At 45.8% G+C, this 21,988-nt stretch overlaps 1 long non-coding RNA gene across 1 annotated transcript in view; it reads left to right on the top strand.

The window, feature by feature from the left end:
* LOC103677643 overlaps positions 1-21,988 on the top strand; it is a 152,865-nt gene that overhangs the window by 517 nt on the left and 130,360 nt on the right. Inside the window, exons 2-3 of the long non-coding RNA XR_572489.2 lie at positions 7,285-7,444; positions 7,591-7,689. This is a non-coding gene — a long non-coding RNA (uncharacterized LOC103677643). The remainder of the gene's footprint in view (positions 1-7,284; positions 7,445-7,590; positions 7,690-21,988) is intronic.

Genomic DNA, 21,988 nt, shown 5'->3' with positions numbered 1-21,988 from the left:
AGCACCTTCCAGGAATTTCGGTGTCCTGCTGAGAGTGAAGTCTGCTTGGGAGACTTACTTTCTCCTTGTACCTGGAGACACAGCACTCTTGGGGGGCGGGGGGCAGCGCAGATCCTTCACTAGTTGGGCAGCAGCCTGGGTGTGTGGGTGAGTCTCGGGCAGGTGGGTAGGACCTGAGGCTGGGACCAGATTGGCTGGAATCACCCAAGCCAGAGAACTAGGAGAGTCCAAGCCTGCACCATGAGAGGTCTGGGACACATGGAGGTCATTCTTACTAGGTAGTAAACACCGTGTCGTAAGCTCTGTGAGGGGAGGACTGTGTCTAAGTCAATCTTATGCCCAGGGCCTAGAAAAGTCAATAGTAAGTAGTAGATAGATGCCTGAATAAATGTTTCCTGAGGGAAGGAGAGAGGAGCGGAAGCGGGAAGAAAGGTGGGATGGGCCAGTTTCCCTGAGTTGTAACTGCCTCCCGGCCAGCATCCGCACCATTGTGAAAGGATTGTCATAGACAACTTCAATCGAACTTCTCCACCAATGGCCAATGTTTTAAACATGTTTTGACCATGATTCACAGTAAAAAAAAAACTCTTTAAATGGTGACCCAGTATGCACATACACACTCACAACACACACGAAATAAAGCTTAAAATGGGATGGGTTCCAATAATTTTCATTCCATTCCACTCAATTCCATTCCCTTCCCCAAACACTGGCTTGTAACCCACAGACTGAAAAATGCTAGGGCCAACCCCTTTGATCTCTTCTGGGACATTGTTCTTGCAGCGATCACTTTCCTTTCCAGAATTTGTAATCTCTCTCTCCTGTATGAGAGAGGTAATCATCTCTTCCTGCAAACATATCAGGGTTATTCTGTTTTATAAAAAGCAAAGACAGTTCTTCACTTGACTTTGCTCCCTTTCTAGTGACAGCTCTTCACGACACCTTCCTTTTATAGGACTAGCGTATAAATAAGTGATCTATACCTGCTGCTCCTTTTCCATACAGGCTTTCCTTCCCTACCCCACAACAATGAGTCCTCTTCCTCCACCATTTCTCTCCAAGGATCCGAATGACCTTTGGCTGTGCAGATCCAGAGCTGTTCTTCTCCCTCCTCCTCCTTTGTCTCCTTCTTTTCTTCTTCTTAATCCCTACTCTTCTTGATTGGGATACTTTGGAACCCTGTTCTCTTAACACGGGTCTCCTGTCTTGATATGTTGTTCATGCATTCATTTACTTATTTGATTGGCTAGTCATCATTGGCTCAAGGGACATTTCAGCGAGCGACATACGGGCCTAGGTGCTAATGGGAAAATGAAGATGCATAAGATACGTAATTCCTGCCCTCAAGCACCTCAAAGTATAGGAAAGGCCTTGGATTTACACAGTTCAGTGCCCAGAGCTAGAGGTTGGAGGGCCACTTGGATGGTGGAATGTGGTGAAGAACTCAGCCGTTGGACCTAGATTTGGATTCAAATTTTGGCTTTGCCAGTTTCCAGTCATCCGATTTAGAGCAAATTACCTCACTTCTCGAAATGTCTGCTTCCTCTTCTGTCCATGGCGACCGATATTTGTGGTGCTTCCCCATAGAAGTGCCATGAGGCTACATGAGCTCGTTGAATTCTCACAGGTTCCTCTGAGGTAGGTACTATCATGGATCTCATTCTACAGTTGAGGAAATTGAGGCTCGGAGGGGCCATACTGTCCCTGAGGATATGAACCGAGGCATTCTGACTCAAGAATCCGTGATTGCAAACACAAAGGCATCTTATGTCTCTGTGTGTCCCAGAGTCCCAGATGAGTCTTTAATGATGCAAGACAAGAAACTAGTTTTATCAGTATTTGCAGAGGTTATCAGATAAGAGGCTGATTGATAAGCCAGGAGACCACTTTATTCATTTAGTGTTCTAGAAATGAGGCTGTGCAGCTGCATAGGATACATTCTCCTGGGCAGATAATGGGAACATCAAAAAATAATAACGCTAACTACCATCAACTGGGCATAGGTTGTGTGCCAGTCAGTATACACATAGGGCTCATTGTATCTCACAGCACTCTGAAAATGTCATTAGCCCAGCTTTACAGAGAAGATGATGACTTTTTATTGAGTACATGGTAAAGACTCAATACATTTTAGCAAATACTGCTATAATTAATATTATTCATAATTGCAGTGGCAGCAGTAGATGATGTGAAGGAATTTTCCTGGTATATACCAGGTATATACCAGAGACTGGAAATGAACCCAGGTCTGAGTCCAGGGATAATATTTTTCATCATTAACTTCACAAATTTGGGGGTCAGAGCAGCTTTAGACAAAAGGGACCGAGTGTCCCTGCAGAATATTTCCTCTCATTTGAACTCCTTCTATTCCAGGGGACCATGTCTAGGAAAGAATGAGCCTTGGTCATTGGTAACAATTGGATTCTTTGGATGGTTGCGGGTGAAAATGGGTGGCAAGGTCCCGATTGATTGCTTTTATTGTTTTTTCCATCAACTACTCAAAGTTCCACTCACTCATTTCAGTCAGGTCACACTCTGATTGAGTGGGTTATAGCTTTCTTTACGGTGGTTGAATCTAGATCTTTCCTTTGGTGAAATGTCTAGTACTGGTCCCCTTGCCTAGAGTCGGAACATATTATCCTTGTATCTGGATCTTTTATGCCATTTCTTAGGACAAGATACTTCTTCAGAGGTCTCAGGTTATATAGTACATGTGGGGTCTTCAAGGATTTCTGTTGCCAAGAGAATAATTTTCTACCCCAGGCTCCTGTCTCTGGGGCAGAGGGATATCAGAAGATCACTTCCAGGTGATGAGAGACCCTGTGGTGGAGAAATGCAAAGGGCTTCATAACTGATTTTGAGAAATTTGGGCTTTTGTGGTGAGCAGGCAAATGGAAAGGAGCTGTGTAAGATAGCACTGAAGTTGGAGCTTAGGTCACTGGGGAAAATGATGGTAAAATGGCAGAAACTGAGAAGTAAGGAAGAGAAAGAAATGGTCTCAAGATATTTTGGAGAGGTGGGTTGGGCAGGGTGGGCATAAGAGTACAAATGGAGAAGACGAAGTAAGTTTCAGGGTGAATTTGTAGTGTGGCTGTCGTAAGTCAACTTATTTCACTCGATGTATTTTTCTGCCTTTTTACGGCTGTTAGAGTAAGCAACTTTAACTTACACAGTTGAAAATATGTGACGAAGTCAGTTCATATATGTATGTTCATATCCATATGAATTTATACCAAGGAATTAGGGTTTTACACATTCATGCACAAATACGTAAATATTTACCAAAACTCCTTTAAAAGATTAAACAAGATTTACAAATATGAGAGGAGAAAATTGAGAAGCAGACGAAAATGAAAAATTTCAGCTAGCCACAGTAATTAATTAAAAAATGCCTTAAAAATGTAAAAATGTAATCAATGTATCTGAAAATTCTTTTCAGAATATCAGAACAAAACATTCAATTTAGTAATACAACTGCATTTTGTTATAGGTATATTTGGTATATGAGATTTTTTGTGTGTTGAAAATGATTTACTCTACAAGAAGTCAGCTATTCAATAGGACTCGTGGCTGGAGCAGGCAGCTTTGATAGGTCTAACAGAAGTCATGAACTAGTTGGCAGAAAATCAAGTCAAGAAGTGAAAACAGAACGGGAAGCTGTTGTTCAGCCATCTGAACTGGTGCTTCAACCACTATAACACGTGACGATCAACACAACCAACAACAGACACAGAGCAAAGCCGACCGACCATTTCCCGATCAGCATTTAAGTCACAATGTTCTCAGAACTCCTAGGTGTTCGGCAATGTGAGGGGTGCTGAGGCCGACGCATTAGTCGTGAGTGACATGTGCATGCAGAGGGCAGTGTGAGGATAGATGTGAGAATAAGGAGATAAAGGAGAAGAGGGCTGAGGGCAGGGCCACTGGAAACACTTCCACTTCAGAGACGGGGAGAGGGAAAATAAAGAGTTGGGGCACTTAGAGAGGTGGAAGGAATGCAAAGTTGCAGCCCTGAAGAAGCCAAGAATTTGCCAGGTTCATCAGAAGGGGCCTTCTGTTGAAAAGGGGAGAGGGTCACAGAGGATGAGGTCTGAGAATGCATGGTTGGGTATGGCCATTGGGTGGTTGTGGGGACAGCAGTCCAGAAGTAAGGACAAAGGAAGTCAGGGGGTAGGTGAGTGGAAGGTGAGGAGGAAGGCTCCTAAGAAAAGTTGATGGTGGTGGGGGGTGGAGAAGGAGAGACAGAGACACCGGGAGAGAGGGGTGGGGGGAAAGAGGAGGAAGAGAGAAAGGGACAGACAGAGAGAGAGGGAGAGAGGGAAAAAGAGAGAGGGGGAGGGAGAGAGAGAGAAATCCATCACGTGGAATCTTGTTATACAGGTTTCCCCCCCCCCACGCCCCGTTCTGAGAAGGCTAGTGTTAAATTTGGTGCCGCCAAACGATGTGTGTGCCTGAGCCTGCCCAGTTCTTGGCATCTGAACGCCTTGAGTCCAGTGATAGGAGGCAAGAGTGGAGGGGACAGGGCAAAGGCAACATGGCCCCATGTGTGTTCTGCAAACACCTGTCTGCAGGATGTTACTAGATGTTTGGTGAGCAGGGCACTGAGTTCCGCCCTGTCTCACAAAATGACTTTATCCCTCTCTGTCCCAAAGGAGAGGAATTATTTGAACCGGCAGGCCTGCGGATTCAGCCCTGCTCATTGCTCCGTGTTTCCACTCCTTTTCTGGTACATTGAAGCGCTTATTTTGTTTCTATGCTGTACTATGCCTTCTTTATTTCCTCAGCGTATACTTTGTTTCTCATTGCTGTGTATTATGTACTATAGGGAGATGAGTCTGGGATTGAACCAACTCTGCCATTTGGACCATAAATCCTAGGCAGAATGTGTGACTGCAGGGTGCATCTTAGAGTGTCACATGCTAGGAAATCTCCAAGGGGAACAGTCCATGCACCGTTTCCCAAATGTATGGGATCACGGAACTGTTTCTTCATGGTCTCTCCTATTCTGTGAATCACACTTTGGGAAGCTTATAAATGAGATGGTGGAAATGACCAGAAGATCCTTTAAACAAATTGTATGAAGTATTTGAATTGAGAGTGGGAGGAGGAGCAGCCGCTCCAGGGAACTTCTTGCGGCTGAGTGTGCAAGGAATGACGGTGCTTCTGGAAACAGGCATGCCAGGAGGCTGTGTAGGGGGGTCTGTCAGCCTCCTTCTCCAGGAATGTAACTGGAAAGCACTTTATTTTCTGTAAGGCCTCGGAGCTCAGATTCCTCAGGGAAGGGCACCAGCCTAAGGAGGACCTGAGTGTGAAGCGGGGAGGAGGCAATTCTAACGTCCTGCCCAGGGGACTCTGGGTTCTGCTTGCTGTAGCGAAGGAGTTCAAACATCCTTAAGCACTGAGGGAGGATGCCACTAAAAAAATACTTTTAGAGGAGAGGGTGCCTGTGTGACCGTGACCACAGTATATGGTGCTTCTCCACGGCCGTGGTCTAAGGAAGAGAATGTTGCCTTCTTGCTCGGACAGTGGTGGCGGAGGAGATAATTGTGTGGCTATTCATCAACCTACCGGTGTAACAAATACTTATGGGGCTTCTGTTGTGTGTTTGATCACTCAGTCACCAGGCAGGAGAGCAGTTGACACAAAGATGAAATAAAAAAGCAGTTGCAGATCTCACACAGTTTGAAGTCCAGCAGAGGAGACAAATGGACAAACAGTTAAGATGCAGTATGGTGGGAACCCCAATACAGGAAGTTCAGGGAGATACAAGATGCATGGGGGGCACCCAACTCGGAGGTCCATCCAGGATGGACTCAGGGGATAGAGTGCTGTTCAGGCTGAGGGCCAACAAGTAAAGGGAAGCGTTTTTAAATTCCAGGCACAGAAAATGGGAGTTTTGAAGGTCTTCCAACTAATCTGATGGAGGATGTGAAAAACATTCCACAGGGCTGGAGTATAGAGTTCTGGGTGAGGGGTCCAGGGTGGGATTAGGGGAGTGAGAGACAAAGCGTGAAGCAGGCACCCAGATCCTGTGGGCCAGAGGTCCTCAAGTCTGCCTGCATGACAACGTCACCAACAGGGGCCTCACTCCCAGCCTCGGGGACGTCTGTGATTCTCTTCCTGCACTGATCATGTGTACTTTGTACTTTTCTCTGCCTCTCCTTCACTTTCCCAACCTTTAAATCTCTCCTTCAGAGAAATGATGCATCATGTCAGGAGCAGGGTTTTAGGTGATGCTGGGGGTGACCAGGACCTGGAAATATGAACTGCCCACTGGAGTGGGTCAGTGTGGGGAGGATTGCTAGTCCTCTGGGTGGGTACTGTACTGAGAAATGAGGGTTATGGGAGGCAGGTGGGCCGATCAGGAGTGGCCTACAAGGCGGCGGTGGGGGGGGGGTAGAGATAAAGAGGACAGGTAAAAACCTGACAGCAGGGAAACTTAGAACAGGCAACAGGAGGAAATCCAGTGAGGTAGCCATCAGCCATGGCCAGGAGGGCTGCCCACAGGACCATGGCTCACTGAGGCACCTTATCACCAGATCTGGGCATCACACATGTGACACGCAGTAAGTGCAAGAGTGTAGCAGAAAGTGTGACTTGATGTCGAGTCACCCAAACTCCGGAACTTAGGCTGCTCCCAACGTCTCCTGACTCCACATAGCCAGGGAGCCAAACACAGGCCAAGCCTGCAGGAGGAGGTCCGGGGGCCCCGCTCTGGGGAGAGGAGGAATCTTGGTCAGGGAGGTGGGTAGGGCATCACCGTATCCATTTTCAACTCCCACATCTTGGTGGATGCCACCCACCTTGACCTCTTACCTGTCTTCTCTATGCCTGGTTGACCCTCCCTCTTCCTTTGGCTCTCAGCCTAAATGTCACTTCCTCCGGGAAGCCATGCCCAGCCCCCTAACCAGGCCAGGAACCTTTTTCTAGTTCTCATGCCTCTGGGGCTCTCCTCCCTAACCCTCGGTCCCCTCACTACAGTGATTTGAGCGATTCCTTATGCCTGTGCCCCGTACCGGGCAGGGAGCTCGCTGCAGGCAGGGCTCTGTCTGCTCTGCTCCCCCTTACACTTGCACTGCATGGGACAGAGTGGAACCCAGCCCCAGCCCCAGCAGGACTCTCTGAAAGAGTGAAGAAATGAATACTCCCAGAGGCCGCAGGACTTCTCTTAGATTCCTAGGCTGCCATTTCCACAGGCATCAAAATAGCTGCCCTCTTCTCATTCTGCGTGTGTGTGTCACACTAGTCCCCCCTTATCTGACGTTTCACTTTCTGGGGTTTCAGGTGCTCGCCGTCTACCCCAGTCGGGAAGCAGGTGATCCTCCTTCTGAGAAACTGGCAGAAGATCACGAGTAGCCTACCGCTGTGTCGCAGGGCGAACGTCACTCACCTCACTTCATGCCATCACGCGGGCATTTGAACATCTCACATCGTCACAAGAAGGGTGAGTGCAGTCCAGTAAAATATTTGGAGAGAGATGACGTTCACATAACTTGTATTGAGGTATATATTGTTATAACAGTTCCATTTTATTATAGCTGTTGTTAACCTCTTACTGTGCCTAATTTACAGATTAAACTTTGTTCATAGGTCTCTGTGTACCGGAAAGGACATAGGACACGCAGGGTTCGTTCGGCCCTATCTGCCATTTCAGGCATCCCCTGGGCGTCTGGGAACGTATCCCCTCAGGTAAGAGGGGACTCCTGTATCTGCGAATACTTCCGAAAAGGTATCTGTGTTCCCCATTCCAGCTGGGAAGGTCAGGTTGCAAACATGACATGATTTTCAAATCTTCAGCTGATGGAGCCAGGAAGCAAGGGGGCGTCAGCTCCCCTTGGAGCAAAGCCCCCTTTCCCACGCTCGCTGTTTGTTGCCTGAAGTGCTGACAGCCACGCAGTGCTCAGGTGGAGGGGATGCTGATGATCCAGGTGCCCCGCGCGATTACGTTTGTGAAAAGTGATCTCCTTCACGAGGCAGCAAGCGCGTGAAAATGAATGCTGCCGTCAGGCCAGCGCACGGAGCAGTTGATATTGCTGTGAAAGCTCTTTGTTTCTCTCTGGCATGCGGATGCACAGGCTTTGATGTTAGAATTTTGGCTCATTAATAACTAATTTACATTTCCCAGACAGCAAATTGTGATCTGACACAAATTTATAAAAGAACTCCAAATGGTGAAACTCTCTTATACAATGAGTCCTTTGTGAGGCTTTTTTTTTCCTTCCTAACTTAAGGAGTTTGTGATTAAAATTTTAATGCAATCATTGAAATCTCATGGGCTACTTAAAAATAAAACACCATGTTATTTCCTTCCTCTCGGAGATCATGACAACTGGCTGCTCCTCTGTGGGCGTTTTACAATTGCTTTTTCATCTGCTCGGAGCCTCAGATAAAGTAGGTTGTCCTCCGTGAACCAGAGGAAAGGCATGGCGAGGCAGCGCGGACTGGAAGCAGAAGGCAGGGGTGCTGTGCTCTTCAGCTTCTTGATGCTTCTGTGCAGGTGACAGCGATGGCCTCTTCGGCCCTGGATTGTCCTGCTGTCTCCGGGAGCTCTCAGAGCTGACTCTCACTGCTTCCGGGTGCCGCAAAGCCTGAATAGGTCATTCTGGAAACAAAGATGGGCTGATCAGAGCCCTCCAGATAAAGAATTCTACATAGGTTTGGTTCCTCTTGCCTACATCTTGGAGGACCAGCTGCCTCATGGAAAACGTGGCAGGTTTTTGTTTTTGGTGTTTTTTGGATTTTACCCCGTGTGTTTTGGAGAGACTGTGGAGGTCAAGGGAAGATGCAAATGAGCTTTGGGGAGGCAAATCTAGGTGCATCTTGGTTCCGCTCCTCCCCCCACCCCCATCTTTGCCAAAAGCTTTGTCATCCCGTGTGCTGATGACTCACAGCGTTGTGGGGGAGGCAGGGCAGGGCTCCTGTCCTCCTGTTGGAAGGAGAAGATGCCATATGCATCCAGTCACCTGGAAACCCCTTCTCCAGACCACAAAGGGAGGTCTGTGCCTTGGGAAGGAGAGGAGGTCGACCTGAAAGTGGACGGGGGAGCTGGCCCCCGGGGGGAGGGCAGCGGGGTGGGGCTGGGGGAGCAGGACACTGGGTAGCTCGACCACTTGCATCACTCTGGCAACAAGCTCTGTCTACGGAGTTACTCTCTGCTTGGAGAAACGGTTTAGGGAACGGCCATGGGCTTGTTGTGTGGAATGGAAACATACCCGGAATGAAAAGATTTTGAAACTGGCACCACTTGAGGTCAGATTTTCAATGGTCACACAGCATGAGCCAAATTGACTCCACGCAGAGAAGCAACAAGCCACCCCAGTTCCCTATATTATTTTAATAACAGAAAGAATGTATTAGGAATTCCAGGCAAGACCTCCACCTGGGCACGGTCCCAGATTCTAACTCATCTCTTCATGCCTTTTCAAATGAGCCTTTTACAAAGAGGCTGTTTTTCTCTCCGACGTCTTCCGGACCAGTGAAGGCATCTGAGAGTCCCCCCTCCCAGCTTTGGTTGTAGGAAGCAAGAAACCTGAGAAACACCCGCCCACCCCCACCTCTGAGCATGGAGGCTCTGTGCGAAGTTGCTAAGAAAACTGCAGTGCTCAGTGGGGTGGCCTTTTGTTTGTTAAATTAATCAAACAAGGAGGCCATCACGCTGAGGCGGCTCTAATGCCGTGGGGGCCTATGTAAGCAAACCCAAACCTCGGCCTGTAAGTGCCTCGAGGTCACACCACCAGCACACCCAGGACAACCACCCACAAACAGCCAACTAGGCTCTAAGCTGTAGCCAGTCAATGACTGCTTTACTTTGCTTCCACCTTTTCTCTAGAAACGTCACAGCCTGTGCTCCTGTCGCTGGAATGCTCCTCACCACTTCCGGTTCGGTGTGGTCTGACAGAAATAGAATTTTGCTCAAAGACACTCTTAAACATTGTTAATATGCCTCCGTTTATCTTTTAACGCGTTCAAAAACCAAGGCCTCCCCTAGGAGGTGGCTGGAGGCACGGCGGCCTTCTCCCCGGCCTGGACGTCAGGGAACGGAGCGGAGGCCCAGTCGGGTGGTTGTTTCGGTCAGAGTCCGGGCAACAGCTGAGAGTGGATGTCACCACGTTGACAAGGTCGTGGGCTCTGCCAAAGTGGCAGGAGGAGCCGGGTGGTGCCCGCAGCCTGCTCTGAGAGCCGGGAGGGAGGAGGGAGAGCCTGCGTGTCCTGACAATAATTAGGGTCTTTCTCAGCACCTAGAACATTGCTGACATTTAAAACAGAATGCTGCTGTCACGCTTGTTAATTTTACCCTCTTGGGCCCCAAATGGCTCACATAACACTTGACTATTTTTCCACATCACAGAGACCAGACTGGATTTTCTCGGAAAGCAGTCAATTCTATTCCCAGCCAGAGAGGGACCAAAAAAAGAAAAAAAATCTTCTCGCTATAAACATGATAGGTGCCGTACTCCACTTCTTCTGTCCGTGGGGAGTCTTTGGAGGCAGTTTAGGGTTGAATGCCGGTTCCACCGATCGCCTCTGGTGAGCTCGGATTTGTCACTTGATCTTCCTCATTTGTACAAAGCAGATGATAATAGCCGTTAAGCAGATTAAATGCAAAGTTCTTAGCTCGTAGCCTGGCACACATTAAGTGCTCAAAGGGAGCTGTTGGTGTAATTACGAGGCTTTCCATGGAGTTAGGCAGTAGAAGCCTCTGGAAGTGGCGTCCTCTGAAGTGATCAAGCAGAAACATTCTGAGCTGCTCCCCTTATTGCCACTTCCGGGGAGATGTCGCCATTGTTATGGCAACCGGATATCTGGGCCAGGAGAAATCCCTGTTGGGCTCTCTCTGCCTGAGGTGTTTATGGCAGAGCCCGTGGCCCTCGCTCTCATAGGGAGAGCCCATTCTCTTCAGCACGTCAGGTATGGAGAATAAACTCCTAGAAAGAAAGGACCTCATATGACTTTTTGCACACCATTTTATCCCCAGCAACACTTGGCATATTGTGGGCACTCGTGGATATTTGTGGAAGGAAGTCATGATGGATGGGGCAGAAGGCAGAGGGCCACGTGGCTGTTCCTGGGTCAGACTCAGCTCACCTTCTGCCGAGCACAGTGCAGGCAAGCAGAGCTCGTGACCAGTAGGTCCTGACGTGGTTCTTAGGAACCTGACTTTGGGCAACCACACAGATACAAACTCAGGTCTCTTTGTAATTATTCAAAGAAGCAGATATCTTGGAGCAATGACTTCTCAGGATGTAGAGAAATAAGAAACAGGTCCAGGTGAGAACTGTATCTTGGTTATACTGCGTAAGGGTTTTTGCTAGTGTCTTAGGGAGAGAAAATTTAGGATCAAGTTCTGCTGTCCAAGAATCTCTAATAAAATACTACACAGTTCTTATTACAGAGCATGAGCCAGTCACTCCTTACTGTGTCTGATCGTCAATTGCATAAGGTCTCCGGTTACAGACTCCCTTGGGGGTGCTGACTATTTAAGCCAAGATTCTGATGCTCAGATGGGTTAAAACTAGGGGGTCTTACAATTTTCATTCTGTTTTGGCGTGATACGTGGTATCGAGGCCTTGTCAGCACTCAGTGATAATACCATGTGTTCCGCTTGGGCTTTGTTAATCTAAATTCACTTTCATTTTAGCCTCCTGTCATTCACGAGTAGTTAGCAGGACAGGTAGGGTGACTAATACTAGCCCGATTTTATAGTTGAGGACTGCAGGCTTCGGTTTACCGTCTCTGTGAAGGGCTGGACGCAGGCTTTGTCTGCATCCTCCCAAATCGTGGTTTAAACCATCTGGACTTCAGACCTTGTGCCTTCAGTCATGTCACGGGCCACAGCTCCGTCTTTTAGACCGGTGAGCGGGTGATTGCCGTCCGAAGGAAGGACCTGGGAGGGGATTATGGTAACACCTGGTACAGATGAAGGTGAGGAGGAAGGGAAGAACTCTTCGACCACCATGCACACTTACCTTTTGCGTAAGCAGCTCTCTCAGCATCTAGACGATCCGGGACCGTGGGGGCAGGTGGGAATGGTCTGTGAAGAGCAAAAGCAGCAACTGTGCCTTGTCCACTCTGTTTGCACATCCAGAGCCAAAGAATGTGGGAACAGGATGGTGGCCACGGCACCAGGTGACAACGCAGCCATCACAGGTGTTGACTTTCATCAGCTGACTAGCCTGTCTAGACAGAGAGATGCCTTGCTGTCTAGACCATTTGGTCAGTCCTGGAAGGACTTGGCCGTCTCAGAGTCAGCACGAAGCTGTGGCTGACGGCTTCTCTAACAGCTCTGGCTGGTGTCACGGTTGGCTGAGGGTTCATCAAGGATGCAAGCCTCGTGGCTTCCAAGATGTTTATGGTTGGCTTAAACCTGGATTGGCTGGAGCCAGGAGGGGGATTCTCACAGGAGCTCTTTGCGACTATACAATGTAGGGGGGTTGGGGTGAGAGGGACGGGCCGCAATTTGAGCTTACAGTGCAGTGTCATCTCGCGATGACAGGAAGGTGTTTTTAATCATGTGTAAGCGCCCTCACCTTGGCATGTGAGAAGCATTAGGATCTTCCGTCACCATCAATCTTGCGCTGCCTTGAGGTGAGGGCTGTTCAGGAGCCAGCCTGACGCTGTGCCCAGCACCTGGGGAGAGCTGTGTGTGGCAAGCAGAGAGCAGAGGGCTGCCGGCTGCTTGTTTCCCTGTTCTCATCAAGCCCATCTGTGACTTTAAGCAGCTTCCCATCACCACTCCCCACCTACCTTCCTCCTCCCTTGTTTCCCTGATGTGAAACTCAGAAGATGAACGGTCATGTCATTCTTTGATTTGGTATCTTTGAAACAAATCTACTTAGATAGCAGATACATGTACCAGTTTATTTTCTGAAGTGGACTAGACCCATTAGACAAGGTGTTGTTTTTGTTTTTAAACAATGAGGGTACTCTCTGACTCCTGGAGGCCTGAAGTGAGAGCACTGGGGTCCTCCTTTGCCACTTGCTGTCTCGAGCCATGGCTCAGTAATGTGAACTCAGAGACTGTAGAAACAGAGGCTTCTCTGTGGGCTTCAGAGTGGCCTTGGGAAGGCCACTGTCCTGCTGTTTTGGTACCACACTTATCACCTTGTTTCTGAAACTAGATTTCTTGGGAAATCTGGGAGTCATTTCTAGTGATTTCTGGAAAGATGTGCCTCTTCATGCAACCATTCTGATAGATTGTATTGACCATCTTATGTACGGAGAAGAACAGGTTGGAGTAATAAGAAATGGCTCGCTGGGAGTCACAAGGCTCCTGATCTAGACGACAATATGGCCTGGAGGAGAGAGGATGGCCTTTGGAGTCAGGCAGACCAGGGGGCAAATCTTAGCTCTCCAACTGGATGACCGGGTACGTTTCTGTTTTCTTGTCTGTGAAATGAGGCTGTAACAGCTGCCTCGTAAGGTGTTGGTGGGGATTAAACTGGGTGAGCTAGTTGCTCTTCGTTCCCAGATTGCTGTCTCTAGTGTCGCTAGTGCACACCAGTCTCCTGGATTTCAGACCTGATGCCCATGCAGACTTTCTACCAGCACGTCCCAGGCTGAACGCACCCTTTCTCTCCCTTCTCCTCCAGACCCAACTATCCCCCTCCTCCTACAGTTCATTTCAACGGAGGGTTTCATTATTCTCCATTTTCCACACCTGCCACTCAGAGCCCCCTCAAGTCTTCCTTCTCCCTCAGTCTGAAAAATTCCATCAGTCACCAAATCCTGCTAATTCTGCTTCCGCTGTCTCCTTGTACTCTGTTTCATCCTCTCCACTCAAGGCCACTCTTAATCTAGTTCCTCGTCGTTTCTTGTCTGGATTACGGCAGTACCTTCCATTTTAAATTTTACACTACCGTCAGAGTGAATTTCCTGGTGTCACACATCTCTGTACAAGCCTCATTGTTCCCTGCATGAAATTCAGGGGCAAGTTCGGTGTCCTTGAGCTGGGAAGACATGCTCACCATGAGCTGTGTCCCTCCATTCTCTTTAACTCTAGCCCTCGCCACTGCTGTGTTCTTGCCCTAAGTTGACACCGAACCAGAGTCCTCCTGTTCTGCGGGAGCGTCAGGCGCTCTCTGACTCTCCTCCAGGGTTCTTTCTGCCTGAATTGCTTTTGCACTTCTCGTGCACCTGGCTGACTTCCCTACCATCATTCAAGAGTCAGCTCTGGTGTCACCTTTTCTTGGAGAAGTTTCTTCAAGCAGGCTTAGACCCTTTCTTTTTGTACCACCAACATTTCATCTATTTATGTGTTTATGGTCATGGATTTTTCTGAACTGCCTTCCCGAGAGGGAAGCTTGGCAACATCGGCCCCTGCATAATGCGAAGCATGGATGGACATTAAGTTTATTTCTGGAATAAATGATTGAAGGGTATTGAAGGTGACTAGTACAGAGCCTGGTTTATGGGAGGTTCTCAGTAAAAGGATGTCTCTGATTTTGCCACTAAACCGCTAGTCGACTTGGGGGAAGCCAATCACCTTTTTGGAACTTGAATTTTTTATAAGAAAATAAAATTCATAGGTAATTTAACACAGACACATCCATACATATATAAAATTTCAAAAAATCAACATAGTGTAAATCTGTAGTAGGAAGAAAGGAGTGGAAAGTAATTTGTAATAAAATTTCACGCACAATGACACTAAAAGACATAATGAAGGGGTCAGATGCTTGCACCTGCTTATCAGGAATAAACCTGGTTTTCAGAGCAGTTAAGACCAAATTGTGCTTACACTTTTTCTTTAAATTTCTTATTTTAAGTAAAAATAAAACTATTCCATTGGAGTAACTGTGAGGGGGCTAGCTGAAAATGCAGACTGATAGAGATGTTTTTGTCTTGCTGACTAACACAACACAAGTGCCAATGTTGTTGGTGACGTAATTTTCTAAATGGATGTCCAAAATGGTAGATGACGCTTGGTAAAGTTCCAAGCAAAACATCACAATTCTTTTTTCCTTTTACTTTCAATGTACTTTTATATTCTTGGAAAATTCAGTATGTACCAAAATAGTGCCCAAAAAAGTGTTTGTATGTAAAATGCAACTAGGCACTACGTTCAGTTAATTCTACATGGGTTTTTCACCTACATGAATGTCCGGTGCCAGACAATCACGCAGAATGTAGCACAATCCGCCCCGGTGTGGGGCTATCCCACACGTTGCAGGATGCCCAGCATTCCCCACCCCCCACACAGTAAAGGGTGGTAGTGCCCAGTGTATCAATGAGACATTAAAAGATACCTACATACTCCAGTTTCTAAAATACCTTCTAAGTGTCTGGTAGGGAACCAGCTAAGCCTCTCTATCCAGCAATGAAACACTCCCTGTCTACACATCTTTTCTCAATGGAAAAAATGCACTTCATTTTTCTAAAGTTAATTATTGTAAAGCAAATTTGTTTCCTGTAATCAAAGATTTGTACATTAGAGGGAAAGCCACTTACTTTCAGTTATGAAGGGATTAGGTGCTAAGTGAATATACCAATAGAAGCAACTTATGATCGTTGGGATTTGGTTTGCATTTTCCCAGTTGCCACTTGCCTTGCATGTCATTTTTCTTGATCCTCACCCTTTATCCATTCTAACCTGAGTCATATTGTCTTTGCTTAGGAGGTATCCTGTTTCCATAGTTTCAAGATTGAGAAATTTCTTCTCATTCTCCTGCATTCTTGGTATTTATAATTTGAATTGCCTCGTGATCATTGGTTGCTTGCACCACCCCCACCCCCACCTCCTACTGTACCATGAATTCCTTTTAGATTTAATTCTTATCCCACTCAGCTGGGATTATTTTTTTCAAGTTTGTTTCCACTATTAGTAAAAACTTTGTCACCAAATTCATTGTCTACCTTAAAAGCCAGGCCATATGTGTTTTACCTTAGTATCTCCAGATCCTACCTCAGTAATCAGATACTAGCAGGTGCTCAATTAGCATTTGTCGAAGGAATGAATGAATGGAACACATGATGTGCTTCAGCCTCAAATCTCGAAAGTTTCATGAATATAAGGTGTGAGGTTGCATAAAACAAAGGAATCTTCTAATTCACCATTTTTGACAATTTTTAAAAAAGATTTATCTATTTGAGAGAGAGAGAACATGAGTGGGAGGAGGGGCAGAGGGAGAAGGAGAGAGCGAAAATCTTTAGCAGACTCCCTGCTGAGTGTGGAGCCTGCCCTGGGGCTCCATCCCATGACCATGAGATCATGACCTGAGCCGAAATCAAGAGTTGGACCCTTAACTGACTGAGCCACCCAGGTACACCCATTTTTGACAATTTGAAATTCTATAATGTTGAGTCTACTTAAAAGGAGCTTAAATGTTTGCTTCTACATTGGGTTCCCCTCTCTATTGGTGGTAGCCACCATTCTACCAGGGTCCCCAGCAGGAAATTCTGGAATCTTCTTTGACTCTTTACATGTCACATTGACCAGTTGCCAAGCTTTAGTTTACAAAGTCTCTCAGATCTGTCTCTACCCCACCTCTACTCAAATAATTCTGTCATCGTATCATGCTTGAATTCTAGCTAAAAGCTCTGACCGGGGTTCTTATTTCCAATTTTTTCCTTCCAAGACTACTTTCACCATAAAGTTGATGTGCAGAGGGAACCGCCATGGCTCTCTCTTGCTTCGAGTCAAGCGCAACCTCTTAGGTCCAGCTTTTCCCAGATGTTCCCATAGTCAGACTGCACACCTTCATTTTTACCAGTCTCCCTACCTCCGGGCTGGCTGTCCTGCAGTAAGGCTCATGTCTTCACCGCTCGCTGTACCCCTTCTTGCTTTTATGACTCTCCTCCACCACCTCCTCTCCTGCCTGTAAAACGTCTTCGCTTCATATCCACATATGCTCCTTCTATCCTTCTGCAATGCTTCCTTGAGACTCCAGCGTATCTTGAATTCTCCTGTTTTGGTGTCCCATCGGCAGCCTTTATTATGTACTTGAGCACTTTATAACTTGCTACAACCCTTTGCTTTGGATACTCAGCTCTTCATAAGACCATGAGCCTTTTCTCAGGGACTGGTGTTCATTTTGTTTGTAAATGACACCAAGCTTATCACAATGCTGGGCTGTAAAAAGTGCCCCACAAATAAGTTATATCGAACATGTGAATATGGTTGCGGTTTGGGTGCTTAGCTAACTTTTTCTGTAAAGGGCCAGATAGTAAAAATTTTAGGCTTGTGGGCCTTAGGGTCGCTGTCACTACTAGTCAGCTGTGCTATTGTAGTGTGAAAGTAGCCATAGGCACTGTGTAAATGAATGAGTGCAACTTTGTTCCAATAAAACTTTATTGACAAAAATTGATTTGACCAGCAGAATGTTTCCTGACTCCTGGCTTATCGTGTGGTGTGAATGAGCCCCATATCAAGACCCCCTTTGGGTCTCTATTGGTAAGCTTAGTTGCAGTATGAAAATTTCTAACTCTGGCTGATAGCCTTAAAGAGAGTGCATTGTCACCGTTGGAGAACTGATCAAAGCAGAGGGACACCAGGTGTGGCCCTTGCAGATTGTGTATCATACAGCTCCAGAGCTGCCACGAGGACAGCCCTCTTGAAAAGCCACTTATTTCTAGGGCACATGAGTCCCGTTGTCTTCCCATCGTTAGGAAAGAAGACTGCTATATGTTTGCATACCTGCCATGTGCCAGGTAGTTTATACGTTGCCCATCCTTTCAGTAAGTGAAATTTTCCTCTGAGGTACGAGTGTCATTTCCATTTTTCAAATAAAGAGACTGAGGCACCAGAAGTTAAATAATTTAGCCAAGGCCATAGATAGGACCTGATAGATCCCGCATTAGTCTTTCTGACACCAAAGTTTGTGTTCTTTCTACTCCACTATCATAGAGTTACTATCATAATAAGTCTGGTGCTGGTACATGAAAAACCAAACAGAATGTAATGTTCCTGGCAAGGCCGACTGATGGAGCAAGTTGTATTTATGGTCTTACGGTCTTAGTTGAATTTCTGCTGTCAGCTTTATTAAATATTACACTTCTTTTATAGTCATTAGAGCCTGCCAGTGAATAATGCACTGGCATTGTCAAGTGCTTCTAGATCTCAGAGATCTTACTTTGGAAAGCATCACCCTTAGACATACCAATATTTTTAGACAGTAGTAATTGTTACACAATTGTAGTCTCACTTAAGTGAAAAGGAAATTTAACTGGGAGCTAGGATAATACTTTTTCTCATTTTTCCTCTTGTCCTGTTCATGTCTGTTGTGGTAAGCCGATGTAGACCTCACCGGATTTTTAAAACCTGATCATCTGTTCTCTGCGCTGATAGCCAACCTCAGGGAAGGCCAGTGGTTCGGGGATGATGTCAAAGAAGATGAGACAAGTAATCTGTAGATCCAGATTGTATTACTAAGTCTGGAGGGGGTGGAAACAAAGGGGAACAAAACATATTTATGTCAGGATTTTTAAGCTCTAGTTTCCTAAGGCCAAATAATTGTATTTGCTATTTGTTTTGTCTTCTTGCCAACCCATGGTATAAGTTCAAATGCTTTCTTCCTTTCTTGCTTGCTGTCTTGCTTTTTCCTCTCTTTTTTCTTTCATCTTTCCCTTACTCTCTCCCTCTGTCCATTTATCTGTCTCTCTCTCCATCCATTTATCTATCTCTCCATATGTCTGTTCATCCATCTGTCTATGCATTCATCTGTCCGTCCATCCTCCAGGGTTTAATAGTGTTCTATGGGCTGGGTTCTCTTATGGTGCCACTGCCGTCTGTCTTCTCTATGTTGTATTTTTCTCACTGGTCTTTGACATATACCTGCCTCCCCAAACAGTCATGGTTTTTGTCCCAGATAAAAGAACCAAAGTATACAGATGGTTTAGCTTCCATCGTTATGTCCACTGTTTTCTTATCCCAGCATTCCTGTTACAAAGATCATGTATCGTTAGATTGAAGATCCCAGGAGGTGCAGGAGAGTGGGAAATGAATCCCATTGTGCTTGGTGCCTTTTGTAGTGATGTCCCAAAATACTGGATTTGACAACAACAACATTCAAAAAGCACCCCACGACTGCCAGCCCTAGAAGGCTGCAAATCCGAAAGATCACTATTGTCTCCTCATGCCGTATACATGCTAATGTGTTGTACTTTGAACACACGAAAACCAGGGACCTGCTGGGGGATGCTTCAGTTTGGGACTAAAAGGCTTCAAAGGCTTACAGCCTCTAAATGAGGCTTTGAAGTAGAGGGTGGTGTGGTGATGAGAGCAAGCTCACCCCTCTGTGTGGCTATTCTATTATTTCAGGCTTTTGATTTCCAGCTGCAAAGCAAACAAGGCCCCCTGGTGCTCTGACTTACCCCAGGTTATCTTTATAGACAGAAAGGGCTAAGTTTCCAATGAAGCCAGAGAGAGAGCTAATCAGCCCGGTTTATTATATATTCAGGCATCTGTAAACTCCTCCTTATTTTGATTTCATTATAATCACAGTGCCCTTTGCCATTGCTTTTGGGTGTTGTGAAAATTAAAGCCTAATGAAGTATAATGGTTTGATTATATACTGTGGTGGAAACCATTGACTGGCTGGCTTCACAGTCATGCTCAACCTTTTTACTCCTTCCTGCCTCCCACAATAGAGAGTGTACCACATACTCACTTCCCCAGGGACATTGGCAGCTGACCCAGCTCTAACCAATGACATGTTAGCCCTGCTGGCTTTTGGAAAACTTTTCTTCTTTCCCTGATAAAGGGGACATTTGAGTTGGTGTCACCTTTTCTTTTTCTTTCTTTCTGTCTTATATGCAGATATGATGCCTGGAGCTTCTGCAGCCATTTTGTGACCAGTGATGATTATGATGATGAAAAGTCAACATACTAAAGATGTTAGAGGTGGTAGAAGGAAAAGACAGAATGAGCATAGGTCCTTGAAGTTTTATTAGAAAAAGAGGTCCATATTTGTTGCAACCACTGTTAATTGGGTTTTCTGTTATTTGCAGCTGAAGGTATTCCTAACTAATACAGATACAAGAGCCAAACTATGGAAATACCAGGAGGGTTGTGTCTTGTCTTGCCTTGCCTTGCCTTGCCTTGCCTTGCCTTTCTCCCTCCTTCCCCCTAGCTTGCTTGTTTGCTCTCCTTCCTTCCTTCCTTCCTTCCTTCCTTCCTTCCTTCCCTCCTTCCTTTTGTTTTTTTACAAGTTTTACTGCATAAGGCATGTTTTAGTCACCATTTCAAATAAAGTAATACATTTTTTTTTTCTAGAAACAGCAGTATTTAACTCTCCAGGTAGAAGACTACTGAAAACCTTAAACAACTGCCCCAATTAGGAACAGATAAATGAAGACCTTAAAAATATATAAAAGAGGGAACATGAATTTTCACAAAATCATTCTTGTGCCTAATTCAGACAATTGCTTAGAAAAGGTAGCCCAAAAAAAGAAAAAAGCAATATATGAATATATCTTCATTTAAGTACATACTCTCAAGCGAGTTTTAATAGAAAAGTGGAATTAGGATTCCGGAGCTTTCGGAGCCCATCTTCACTGTAGGTAGCAATCAGGTTCCGATGAGGATGACGCGTGATACCAGTCACCTCCTTCTCGTGGGCTGTCAGAGCTCTCTCCAGTCTGCCAGTGACTGTGCTAAGGCAGGAGAGCCCAGAGTCCTCCCCTGCACAGTAGATCCATTCACTCTGGGGAGAGAGGACGCAGCAAACAAAACCCCCACCCTCTCTCTCACCAGAGCTGAAGCTTCTGACGATCTGCCCCTGCCTGCTCAGGACGACCACTGTATTTGGTCTGTGCACACCGCAAAGTGCTCTGGGTTTTTAGGAAGCAGGATCACACTGTTGACCGTGGTATCTGTCCTTGCAGTGCTGCCCAGGGATTTAAAGGTATTTGAACATTCTGTGGTCTTCATGTTCCAGGTTTTTACGGTGCCACAGAGGATGCACTAATAATATAATGTCTATCTTGTATGAAAGCCACTTCATTAACGAAGAAGGAACAGCCATGAGATTCCTTCAGTTTCCCAGATTTTAAACCATGAATTCTAGTTGTCTGTTCAAAAGAGGCACTAAGGATCTGACTGCTACCATTAGAAAAGCTTAGACAGGTGACACCTTTGTGCCCTTTCAAATCTCCTTAAACGCTGTCCACTCTGAATCTTCCAGGAGGGTTATGTCTAACTTCTGCTTTTAGCCACATGACCCACTTTTAACTGCATATCACTAGTCTTCTACTTACTTAGTCAATGAACGTATCTATGAAATACTGAATCTGGCTTCACGTATCTGACCTTTGTGATCCTTGTGGGGTGGCAAATGCATTATTCAGTAATTAACGATGCCACCAAAATAGACACAAACAAATGTAGCATTTTCATTGAACACTCTCTCATTTATTTCCTCAGAGTAGTGTGTTTAATATAGCGTGCTGTCCTCTCTCGGGGTTTCCCAGGAGACCTTAGACTATCAGAAAACCATGAAGTTATAAAAACCCTAAGTTATAAGAAGTTTTAGTGGAAAATATTTTATAACACACATATCAATCACTGAGTGTTAGTAGCACATACAAACAACAAGAAATTCTGCGTAATTAAACTCCATAAACCTACACACTTTACCCATAACGGATATCTTGCTTTTCTCTGAATCAGGCAAAAGAGTTCTCAGGTACAGTTTTCTTTGTGTTTTTGTGTTCGTGGTTTCCTGAGAATCCAGAGGAAATGCCAAGTTGTTTTTTGGGGTTTTTTTTTTTTTAAATGCCAAGTTTTAGAGGAAGCAAGGAATTTTCTTCTCCATATTTTCTTGGGCTGGGCAGTACTCACTGCTTGTCTCTCTCCCTCTAAGGAAAGCAAATCACTAAATCCACTTTTTATGTTACCAGAAGAAGGGAGAACTTTATTACTTTTGTTTGGTGTTCCCAGAAGAGTAATTAAATGTGATCAACAAGGCAAGCTTAGGGATTTGTTTAGTCCCTAACACCACCTTCTCTTTTCATATAGTTACATTCTCTGAAGAACCACTGACCTAATTCAGAG

This window comes from Ursus maritimus, unplaced genomic scaffold (assembly GCF_017311325.1).
Source record: "Ursus maritimus isolate PB19 unplaced genomic scaffold, ASM1731132v1 scaffold_10, whole genome shotgun sequence".
Taxonomy (NCBI): Eukaryota; Metazoa; Chordata; class Mammalia; order Carnivora; family Ursidae; genus Ursus; species Ursus maritimus.
This window is presented reverse-complemented; position numbering and strand designations above follow the sequence as displayed.